The sequence below is a fragment of the Lichenostomus cassidix genome, chromosome 1Aa (genome assembly GCF_008360975.1).
Source record: "Lichenostomus cassidix isolate B80296 chromosome 1Aa, HeHo_3.0, whole genome shotgun sequence".
Lineage (NCBI taxonomy): Eukaryota > Metazoa > Chordata > Aves > Passeriformes > Meliphagidae > Lichenostomus > Lichenostomus cassidix.
The window spans coordinates 30,654,983-30,667,376 of NC_139480.1; positions in this window are offsets into that span (position 1 = coordinate 30,654,983).

Here is a 12,394-nt window from a genome sequence, read left to right on the forward strand (position 1 = left end):
AGGTGAGGCTGCCCCAGTGCAGAGCAGAGCAGGACAATCCCCTCCCTTGCCCAGCTGGCCATGCTGTGCCTGATGCACCCCAGGACAGGGTTGGCCCTCCTGACTGCCAGGGCACACTGCTAATTGAAAATTACTGCCTCACAGAACTAGGTATTTTTCTTCCCATCCACGAACTCGGAGGCATGAAAGTTAGGTCTGGATACAAAAGCTAACTGAAAATGGGAAATAATGCCTCAAAGTAGCAATTATCTTCTAAGAGTTGATCTTTCTGTCAGTGTCATTCCCACAAGTAACAGTATCATTAAATGGTCTTAATTTTGGGTTCTACTCAAGTTTATTAAAGCGAGATTTTTCTTTTAAAATTAATCAAAAGAAAGATATTAAAAACTCATTCTTAAGCTCTGTCTTTGCAACAGCAGCAGCAGCAACCTGGAGATTCAGCACAAGTGGGCTGTTAGCAGAAATATATAGTCCTAGGTATTGAAAGTGTGACATACTTAATTGCTCTTAAGAATGACATTAAAATGAGTTTGCAGCCAGAGGACTGCTTTAAGTTGTTCAATTGGTGTCAGGCATCAACAACAAGCATGAAACACCCTGGAGCCATTTTCAACACCATTTTGAGTATCCATTAATAACTTATTTCCACATCTGTGTCCTCAGACTGAGCAACGCGTTTTCTGTTTGTTGAAGAAACAGTCACTGAGAGGCTTCCACGACAACCTTTCTCTCACTTTCCTTGGAGTGCTGACAAGACAGCTGACTGTAGAGCCTGAAGTGGAAATTGCTTGCCTCACACTTTTTGCACATTTTCCAGAATACAACTAAGTATCCACAATACACTTCTTAGCAATGCCTTGCTTCAGTGCTGCAAGGTGCTCAGGTCAGGGGCTTGTCTCACTGGGTTACATCAAGCTGTATCTCTTTTAAACACAGTCTAGATTCTTCCTCACTCTGCCCCAAACCATGCCAAGGGACAATCACAAAACTTTTGGGCTGGAAAGTCTGTGTGCTTCTTTCTTTTGTGTTTGTAAGCTTCAGTGTGGTTGAACATAACAGACAAGGAAAAGGTACAGTTTTTAATTTGGGGAATTCTCTTTCTGATAGATTTCACCAAAAACATGAAAAAACCTCATGTGAATCAATCAAATATCTTCATGGATAGATGTTTGCACTTCATGGATAGATGTTTGCCTGTACTTAGGAGGGTTTCTCTGCCAAGAAATGTTCAGTCACTTTATGGAAAAATACATTCTTGATAAAAAAATTTTTGACCAACATATGTGACTGTGAAAATTCTTAGTAATCACATGCAGGAAGTACCTTAAGGTGGGTGGAAGGAACAAAAACCGAATTTCAGCTGTAACAAAATTACAGAATAACACCTCTATACATCTCTCCCACTCCTGAAAAGCTTTTCTTTTTTTATGCAGACCTTAGGAGAAAGCTTAAACATTTAGAAACTTGTCCTTTTGAAATAGAGTCACAGTATAAATAAAAAATAAATTAAAATGTGAGATAATTGAAATTGGTTTCACATCTGTACTATGGATTATTACAGGAAATTTCAAAGCAATTTTCTGGACCTGATCTCTTTTCCTACCTTTCCTACCTAAGTATACAAGAAATCATGGCTAGAGACCTCAGTAAAGAAAGGTGAAACCTGTGAATTCAAGGGATAATATCAGTGATTACTATTATTTTTATGTTCTCAGAACACATACTGTTTTCCATGTCACCTTTGAGCAGCTGAAGAACCACTTCCCCTGTTACAGAATAGCAGGCAATAAGTTCTCAGCATGAGATTGCTAGCGTCCCTGAAGAAAGAGTACCACCCAGCTTTCTAAAACCTCTGGCCTAAAAAGACCTTCATTGTTCAGCAAAATTCAGAAAAACTTAAAGACATTTCTCTATTCATCTGCTTTCTTTTCTAAGTGGGGTTTATAGCCACAGGAAAGCATAGATATGGACGTTTCTAGCAGTGCTAATGGATTAGATGCTAAAGAACATATTATGCTCTCTGAAGCTAAAAATATAAATCAAGCACCAGTTTCAGGAACAGCAGCTAATCTTTCTGAAAAGTCACCTTACTCACAGTCATCGTATCTCCTTTTCTGCTATGAAAACAAGCATCTGAAAATCCATCTGGTTACCCCTACATTGAATCAGTGGGTTAACGTGCAGTGCTGTGGACCTGCACAGTGTGCAGAACAAAGGGAAGGTCCATGCAGCCTCCTACTCCCTTGAGCACTCCTAGCTGCTGTGCTGAAAACACAAACGACTCCTTTTTTGGCAGCAGTGGTGGAAGAAAAGGCCATATGCTGCTAAACTGGTATTCTTTTCCATATTTTCCTCCATTTCACAATATAAGGCATGCTCTCTCATAGTTCCTAGTATCGAGACAGGCTGCAACAAAGGGGAAAGATTCTGATTTTCCATTAACATGTGTGTAATGTCTAAGCTAAAAGCAGGTAAGTGGAGTCTAGGAGCTGGTCTTTACCTGGCTAGCTCTTCTCTCACATTTTTCTTTCATGGGGATTTTCTAAATGCACTGTTGTGTCTCTCAAAATGGTCTCTAACTGAAAATACATGTGATTACTGCTAAGTAGTATTCTTACTGCAATACAATTTTGCGACTGCATGACAGGCTGTTATGTGTTGTAGTCACTCAGTGAAATATTTATGTCACAGTAGCCACTTCAAGATAGACAAACAGGTTACCTACATCTCTGCTTAGGTATCATCCACGTCATCTCTGCTCTGCTATCCTGAAGCCTGGTTGATCCACATCAACAAGCAAATAGCTCTCTAAACCACATTATTTGTGCTATTTGCATCTTCCTGAAAGCGACTCTGAATGGGGGGGGGGGGGGTGGTGTGAGGAGTATGGATTGACGAGCAACATTTCAAAGTAGCTTTGTTTGTAAGACTAAGCAATGAGCAGAGAGAATGGGGAGGTCTTCTAGAGTAACATGCTGTGGTTGCTTCAGCTTTTCCACATATTTCCAACCCACATATGCCTGTGCATGTGTCTGTGAGACAATCATAAATGAGTTGCCTGTTGGGACACTACAAAGAAAATGTTGATGTCCTCTCAGGATTAGAAAATCTGCTGTTCTCCAAAGTCTTGATTTCAATAGCACAAATAAGAGCAGAAGGGAAGAAGGAAACAATGGGTGCAATCCACAGAGGACATGATCAGATCAGTTTTTTAGTTAATGTCTGTGTAGCTGTGTAGCAGTCTCTGATTCAGCTAACAGTAGTGTTTCTGAAATGTTTTATGAACTAATGATGATCACAATTTACCTGCTGCCTTCAGTTGCAATGCATGACAGAGACTTACAGGTTCAATGCAGAGTTTATGCCTGCTGCAATGCAATTCTGAATGACACTTTTTCTTTAAAATATGATTTCCAGTACCGTATAGAAGAGTTGAAACAAATAGACCTTTAAGAAGATAGCCTGTGGCCTTCAACAGTTAACCTTTTAATACAGAGCAAGAATGAATATGCCTATTCTGATGTTCATCCAAAGCATTGGATTTACTGAATTTCTGAATGCATTTGAAAACTGAGAGTCTTCCGGGAGCCTGCAAGTTTCAGACTTGTCCAACAATTTTTTACTTGATTGCAAACTGATTTAAATGAGTTCATGATTCTCAGCTGGAGATGTTAGGAGTAGATTTGAAACTACCAGCCATATATTTCATTGTGTAAATCTTACCACTGAAATCTATCAGAGGTTATGCAGGGAGCAGTAGTTCTGGACATCGACTGTGACTGCAGGGAATTGGAATTTTAACTTAATCCCCAGCAATGCGCACACACACACACACACACATATATATACATATATATAATGAAAACAAACAGAAAAAATATGCATAGGTTTTTAAAGGTTTTTTAGCACAATTATATAGACATTTTATTTCATGATCAATAGCTTGTAAAAATGGCTAAAGACAAAAGAAAAAAAATAATTTGCTTCTGAAAGCAAATACTTTACAGAGCTATTTACCTGATCTCTTTTACATTTAATGAAAATAGGGTTACAAAAAGAATCAGTCAAGTTTTAATTCAGTACTAACCAAAAAATTCTCATCCCAATCAAATAATTAAAAATCTCCATTTTGAATACAGCTTTTATCTCTTCACTTTCATTTTCCCTAGCATATATACACAAAGTTCCACAAGAATCTGCTGTACTAAGCATACACTTTCTATGGAGCTCTCCAGGTAACTTTCAGCTGAATTTCCATTTGATTCACTTCAATTTTAAAATATTAATCATTAAAAAAGTTTCATATTTCAACTTTTAAAGCTTCCCTGCTCATAGGGAACAATCCTCATTTAATTCAGGCAGTTTTTCTATATTCATAATTAACTGTCTATTTTATATTTCATCTACCTAAGTTCTTCTGTTAGAAAGCTTATTAAAGAAAGAGCATATATGAAAGTGTCAGAAACTTCATCTGCTTGCACGGATCAGTAAATGAGATCTATCTTTATAATCTGAGTCATCAAGAGAATCTTCTCAGAAGATTAAAGGAATAGCCCTGAAATGTTCTGGCAATCAAAGTCAAAAAGCATACTTGCTGCTCTGTTCATGCTCTGTTCATGAAACCCATACTTTCACAAAAGAAATGAAAGGCATCTTTGGCCTTCTCAAACTTCAAGACTGCAGCTCAGAATTGAGTTCAGGAGAATAGAAATTTAGTTTTAAACCTTTAAAGAGTGATGCAAGTCTTTTTGTAATAAGTCCAGTTGGGACTCTACATCTTTTAAAGTAGTTTCAAGAGGTGCACTAAAGTACAACAAATTGTATGCATTTTAAAAAAAAAAGCTCATCAAAGGCCAGGTTAATGTGCTGAAGCAACTCTTTATATAATTACCTGAGACTTTTCAATTTTATGTCCTCCTACAGCTTTCTGACCCTCTCTGTTAAATTGATCTTCCAGTGTGCTGCCCATTGCTTTGCGGCAAATACTTGTGCAAAGGAAGCAACCTTCTATTTCTTTTATTCCAAAGCTTTATGGAAAAAGTCATAGTCATGACACTCATCTAGTAACAATTTCTTTCCACTCCAGAGACAAAGGAGATTCCATGAAGTTTCCTCTCTTATTTCTGAAAGATATTTGTTTTCAACATAGGTATTTGTATTCAACACTGTGAGGGAAAAATAAATTATTGACAGAATGCAAGAAATAATGAAGAAACCTTCCCAGAATTAAATAAGATTTGACTGCTATATAAAAGAGCTATATCAACTGATATTTGACCATTTGAGGAACTCACTGTTTAAGTCATACATCATACAAAGCACTCCAAGCCTGGTGCTAAAAGCTGTCAATTTGTCAGAAATAATTTGGGGAAAAATGAGAGGATTTGATGTGTCACATGCCTAAACTGTGAAAGTGATTGAATATATACAGAAAAGATGAACTCATGTTTTAAGTAAAAATAGATCCAAGTAAAACAGTATTCATAACTTGATTAAGTAATAGCATTTGAGAACTCAGATCTTTGATGCAAATCAGCACTATAATTCTGTATAGCACAAACACAAAGTATTTCTTTTCTATTTTTTTCCCCCTACAAAATAATTACACTCAGTTAACAAGAAAAAGAGTAAGGTTACAGCACAGATTTTATGAAGTTTGAAGACTTAGTGGAAAGCACTCCAAGACAATAAATGGAGCTTCTAATCTCTGTGAGCTCAGTAACTAAACTGAACATTTTCACTAGAAATGCATTGGCTATATGATAGATCAGATGTTGTAACCCTATTAACAATAAACCCAGTGGTTATTTTTGTATGTATTGTGCAATTGAGCTAGTTTTACACTGTTTGGAAATATTTCTCTACTAGTATAATGCTTGTGTTTGATACCTCAGCCATTTAACACATCAAATCACTTGTTTCTTTGTTGTCATTAATTCTAGAGGAGGATTTCTGCTGTCCTCAGAGCTCCAAGGCAACATTACTTACTTTTCAAGGTGCCTATCACTTGCTGCACACTGTGATTGTGGAATACCTCTCCCCCTTCCCCTCTCCCTCCCCTTCTCCCTCTCCCTCCCTCTCCCTCGACCTAGCTCATTTTCTCTCTTTCTCTTTAAGAATTAAAATTCTTTTAAAAAATTAATTTTTCTTCACAGTGTTCAAATTTCATTAAAAAATTACAAAAAGTTGTTTTCATCAGCCATCAATAATGTTATCAAAGTAAAAAGTTTTTTAAGATCTATTTTTTAACAAGCACTACAATTCAATATTATAAACCCAGTTTACCTCTGGGATGGGGCTAGGTCAGGCTGAGGTTCTTAAATATATTTTTCACAGAACCCTGACCCTTCTGATGTTTTGCAATGAGCAGTCTTCCTGAAGTGTTTTTGCTCCCTTCAGGAGCTGTCTAATGGATTTCAGAGTATGATGATCACCAGCACCAATGCGATAACAGAAATTGGGTCTAGGAGTATTTTTCCTTATAATATTAATGACAGTGGAAATGATGTAGTAACCTTCACATTGCACTGTATATATTGAAGATCATCATGTTTCAACTCTTAGATTTTTCTTGGCCTTAGTTAGATTCAATACTAATATTCAACAGGCTAAGAGGAAGATATTATATATGGTATGTGATATGATATGATGATATGATATGATATGATATGATATGATGATATGATATGATATGGTATGGTGGGATATGATTGATGTGATATGATATGATGTTATACTGACTTATTCCTGTTGGAATATTAAAATGAAGTTCTGCTATTTGTTAGCAAGCTTACTATTGTCCATAACTTCCAGGGAAATGGATGTCTGTAGATTACTTACCTTTTTACAATAACACAGTATGGAAATTAAAAATGCAGAAATTAAAAACTTTGAAAAAAATAAATCAAGGTAGAATTCATTCATCACTTTTGTGTAGTAAGAGAAAAATACGTACATTTTCTGACAGTGTTGCTGGCTCTTTCTTAGATAAACAATACACTGTTTACAGAGAAAATTTCTGTTGATAAAGACAATTAAAGCAATCACAGTTAGGAACATTTAGACCTGGACTTTGAGCTGACACTCCACTTCACTGGCTATGTCTTTGTCCTGTTTTTTTAAACTCAGCAACAGATGATACAGATGATACAGCCGGACAGTCAGCCCACATATTCCAGCCAGGCTGGGGTAGCTAATCAAGTTCCTGACATTTTTAAAAACTAAAGTAGCTGTAAGTGAACATTGATGATATAGAGACAAAACCATTAGCACAGCTATCCAAGGGTCAATAAATGAGAACTGCTGCATCCTGTGTGTTTTGAAACTAATCTGCCTAATTGGGTCCTGGAGTCTCACTTCAAAGATGCACTTTTGTTTTGTGATAAAAGAGATGTAATTACTAAGTGTGAGATTGGGTCAGCCTTGATGAGGAACAGAAAGAAAACCAAAATGGCTTTTGCCACCCTGTCTAGTCTCTTTGTCACTAAAGAAATGACCAAAATCTGTGTGATTATTTCAATCTTTTCCAATTTCCAAATGTTCTTGCTTGTCTCCCAGTCATGTTGCTATGCTTTCCTGTCACTTCTTTTTTCTTTATTTTTGAACTTCATCTTTAAAGCTCTATATACATATGCTGGTTTTTACTATAATATCTCAGAGGTGAAAGAAAAATAATGGTAATTATTGTTTCCTCCTGGTCATTGTTAAGAATCATATTCTGCTGAACCAAGTATAAGAGAATAATCAAGTACATCTAAAACAATACAGGAATTGACTCACACACATCTTCAAAGAGGACTTAAGGTCTTTAATTTTCTAGTTGCAAGGTTTCTTTTCTAGTACCTAATTTTCTTCTCAGTTTATTTTTATGCTTCTTATAATACAAAATTCTTTCTAGATCTTCTATCCCACTGAAATTATTTTCTCAGCAGCCAGTGATGTCTTGGAGGGTATGGAGATCCTGTGGTTATTTGTTGTCGCTTGTATTTTCTGCTTTTCTTTTTTGAATCGGACATCATAGGAGACAAATCACAGAAATCACTGAAGGCACTTTTACAAATTCCAAAGGAATAAAAAAGGTTTTGTTTTCACTTGCTCCTAATTCTTTTTCACTTGTCACTGGCACATATAAATGACTGCAGTGTGGGCAAGGGTTGAGGGGTTAGAGGAAATAGAACAAGGGTGACTGCCATCCATGTACTGAACTCAAATCTCTGCATTAACAGTTGAAAAGTCTTTCCCATTACTGGTCTTTGCATCACCCCTCATAATTTAACCAATTCAAAACAAATATATAAGTCCTAAATTAATCTTTGTCTATCTTAAGGGAGTATGTGCTTACAAAATACAGTTTGCTTTCCCTTTGTAATAATCAGAAAGAAATAAATCTGAAATTTTTACAGAATAACATGTGAATGAGCTATACTGCTTATTTAAAAAAAAACAAGTATTTCCAAATAACCCCTTGAGAGATGACCTTTGTTTATGATTAATATGAATAATAGAACATTCTCTTGGATATTGTTCTCAAAAAATCCTAACCAACATCTCCTACACAAAAATACTTTTGGTATAAAATGCCTTTTATTAAGTAATTAATGAATGAAAGACCAACCAGCTCAGATGTGATGAGGTTATTGATTTCATTTTAGTCAACTATAGTTATACAAAAATGGCTGTTGCTTTATGCTTTGTCTTCTCTCACCCATTTCCCCAGTCTTAAGTCTGTAGTTTTATTTCAAGATTATTTTTCTTTTTACTTCTTTTGTGGAGTCTTTAACTGTTCATTATTATTATTGATTCTAATGAGCCTCTGAAATTTTATATCTATATAATGACATACATATATATGATGGAATCTGAAAACTTTCAGTTTTAATTGTTAGTAAGAACATAAAACACTTTAAGGATACATCATGGCATACAAGTAAAATATGTATAAACCAGAAGTGAAAAGCTTATCAAAATTCCTATGAACTGAAAAATAAAAAAGAAAAAGAGAAAAAATCTGGACACTGAAAAAATAATAAAAAAGGAAGTCCTAGCCATAAAATCTGTAAAGAATATCTGTTCTTATCTGACACTTCAAGGAACGGACTAATGTAAATATAGGCAAAAAGAATGTCAGTATTTCTAGAAGCACTCTTGTCTGTCCCAGCAGAGTTCCACATACACTCTAAAATATAAAATCATGATTCACTTTGGGAAATGCAGTCTCACCAGTTGCATTTGATGGTGTTGAGAAGATCACTTTGAAGAGAGGAAAAGAATATTACATTTACAAACTGTTTTTCTTCTTTTAGTTAATCTAAGAATGTCTGTAAAGGGTAAGACACAGACAGATACATCTGGACTTGTTAGCCAAATTGATTTGTGGAATAGTAATGAGATATCAAATCTGGGAAAAAAGGGACACCTAAACCCCTACAGATTCCCCTATAGTTGTGCTTCCCTCAATTTGAAGGAGTGGAAGAAAAATTAAGATTTCATGCCACCATTCTTTGAGTGCTTCTGCAGACCCTGCTTATGTGAACCACAGTCTGACCTCACAGGGTGCTGAAAGACCCATTTTTTGACCAAGAAATAGCACAGAAATGCCATGATAGGAGGACCCCAATGCCCCAGTCAGAGGCAGGTGCTCCTGTCCTGGCCTCAGGACTATTTTCCAGCTTGCTAGAATATTAGTAAATTCTATCAAGTGAGCAGGACTTCATTTTTGTGCTATGGAGCATGTGCAGAATCTCCTGACTTGCACTTGTAAAATTAGGTGTTATGAAAAATAAATTCCTTTTGTAGGTGTTAAATATTTATTTATGTGTCCTGCAGCCATATAACTACCTATGGTGATCCTGTCAGATCTTATAACTAACGTGTAGAAGGTAGGAAAGGTGAAGTCAATCAGTCTGGAGACTCCCAAGGAAAATATGTATGGTCCATTACTACTGAGGGTTATAAAATAACACATTGCCTTTGAGTCGAAGCATGAAATAATCTACACTTGGTGCTGAGTTAAATGGAAAAGAAAAATAATTTTCTGAAAATAATAATAATAACGTGAACAACCTATCAGTTAAGGTAGTACCAACTTTTTGTTCTGTTGTGTTTGTCCCTTTACATGTAAGCAGAGCTGGTTACATGCTAGAAGACAGTAGCACAAATACACTCTTAGACAAGATCCAGTTAAATTCTTAAATGCCTTCAAGTTAAACAGGCACTTACTGTGCCTTTAAATTATTCTTCCTTTCCAGAGTTATCCTCAGACTCAAGCTGCTGAGCATTACTCAGTACTGTACCTCAAGTATAAAAACTAAAAACTACTGCTTAAAAACTGGAGCCTGAAATTCAGAGGATTGCTACTCAGAATTAATCCCTTTTTGTTTGTTTGCTTGTTGGGGGGGGTGGAGGTGTTTTTTGTTTGTTTGTTTGTTAAGAAATTTTAGGGTTTTCTTGTACTGGTACATAAAGAGTTGTTGATGAGAGTGATACTCTGGTTCACCATTCCAGAGGAAACTAGAATTAAAAGTTCTGCCTGCTAGGAAAGTTCCTTAACTTCCAACAGAAAGACTCTCTAGTGACTGAGAATGTTTTCTCTCTCCTCTGTAATTGCCAAGATGCTGAATCCTTGTCCTGCAGGCAGTAGATGAGAAAAAGAAAAGTTCTATGATTTTGTATTAAACATTCCCTGCCAAAGGGACTCTTAGATTTCGATCTGCCAGTATTTTGCTGTTGTTCTTATTGTTGTTGTTTCATTCAACAGCCATATAATGCAAATTGCATGAGGACTTGTGCCTAGTAACATTGAAGACAGTCACTAGTCTAACAACTGAACTGCAGTTTTTCATATTATTTCCTAAGGAGAAGGTAACCAGCCTACTAAACATTTTTCTGTAAGAAATACAGAAATTACAGAAATATAATTTTAGAACTCTCCATTTCCCCTCAAAGTAGGGAAATAAATAGATACTCACTACTCTGAGAGTCCAATCCCTAGGGTGTGTAGACTAGGTAGTATCGAGTACATGCACCTTCCATTAATGGATGCCTAATTCCTGTTAGTGTCATTAGACATGAGGAAAAAATGTCAGTGTATCAATTTAAGTGATCTTTGAGTTATTCCTAAAGTCTTTTGAATGCACTGATGCTTAGGCAAAAGTCAAGTTCACATGTCCAGGTGCATGCACCATAACCAGGTGTGCAGAAATCAGAGGAATTCTCACATAAAGAGCATCTGCAAAAAACCTTGACACGTAAGCAGATGCTGTATACAGTTTCATTTCAATGGTAACTTTTGTAAGTCACCTAATTAATAATTTTGATCTTTTTCTATAAAGATTAATATTGCATACATGTCCAGTAGATATAATGCTATAACCACAAGATCATCCTTACTTTTTTCTTTTTGTTTGTTTTAGATAATGACCTGGTATTGGATACACAAATTCCAATTCACCTGCTTGAAAGTTCCTCTTTAAAGCTGAAAGCAAAACAAAACAAATTCTGGAATTTTTATCTTAATAAGTATGGTTTTCCATAATGCAGAAAATTGTGGTCAATATTGCCTTACTAGTGTTTGTAGATCAAAAATTATTGTTAATATCATGGAACAGTTTTGTCTTTATTGAAAAATTTTTATAGAGAACTCATCCTGCATTTTTAATTAATTTCATTTAACTTCACAAATTGTAAAGTGCAGATAGTCAAGATCAGAACTGAAAAATAAATAATTTTTTGTTATTTTGACAGACTTCTGAAATAGTATGGGTATTCAAAATTATTTGGCCACAGCACGGAAATTATTTTTATGATAATATTTATTTTCATTGGACTTTAGAGTCTAGCACTTTTATTCAGAATATCTTACAAGATAAACCTTATGGATTACTAAGCAAGGAAGAAAAGTGTTTCTAGCAAGGAAAATATAGCTCATGAAAAACAACAGTGCTTAAACTGAGATCAATTATTAAGCAGTTAACTTCTCAAGGTTTTTCACTGCTGATTGATAGAAATCTAATCTGATTTTTTAAAAATCAAATTAATCCATAATTTGAATAAACCCTGGAAATGGCACATAATTGTTTCTATTAAATACCAGTTGCCTGCTCCTGGCTGGGGCAGTGGGACATTCCAGGCTGTGGGGCTCTGCCTTGTCACTTCCCCACCAAAGCCAGACCACAGGTGCCATCAGCTTTGGGGCACACTGACTACCAGCTCTGGGATCAGATCAGGTTGCTTATGGCTTTATCCAGTTAGGTTGTGAAAACTTCAAAGGACTCGGAGCCTGCTTGGACCACAGGCTCTATTGCCTCCTGCCCTCATGGTGAAAAATGTTTTCCTGTGTCCAGATCCAAGCTCTTTTGTTTCAATTTGTTCTTTTCGTCCCACATTCTCCTGTCAC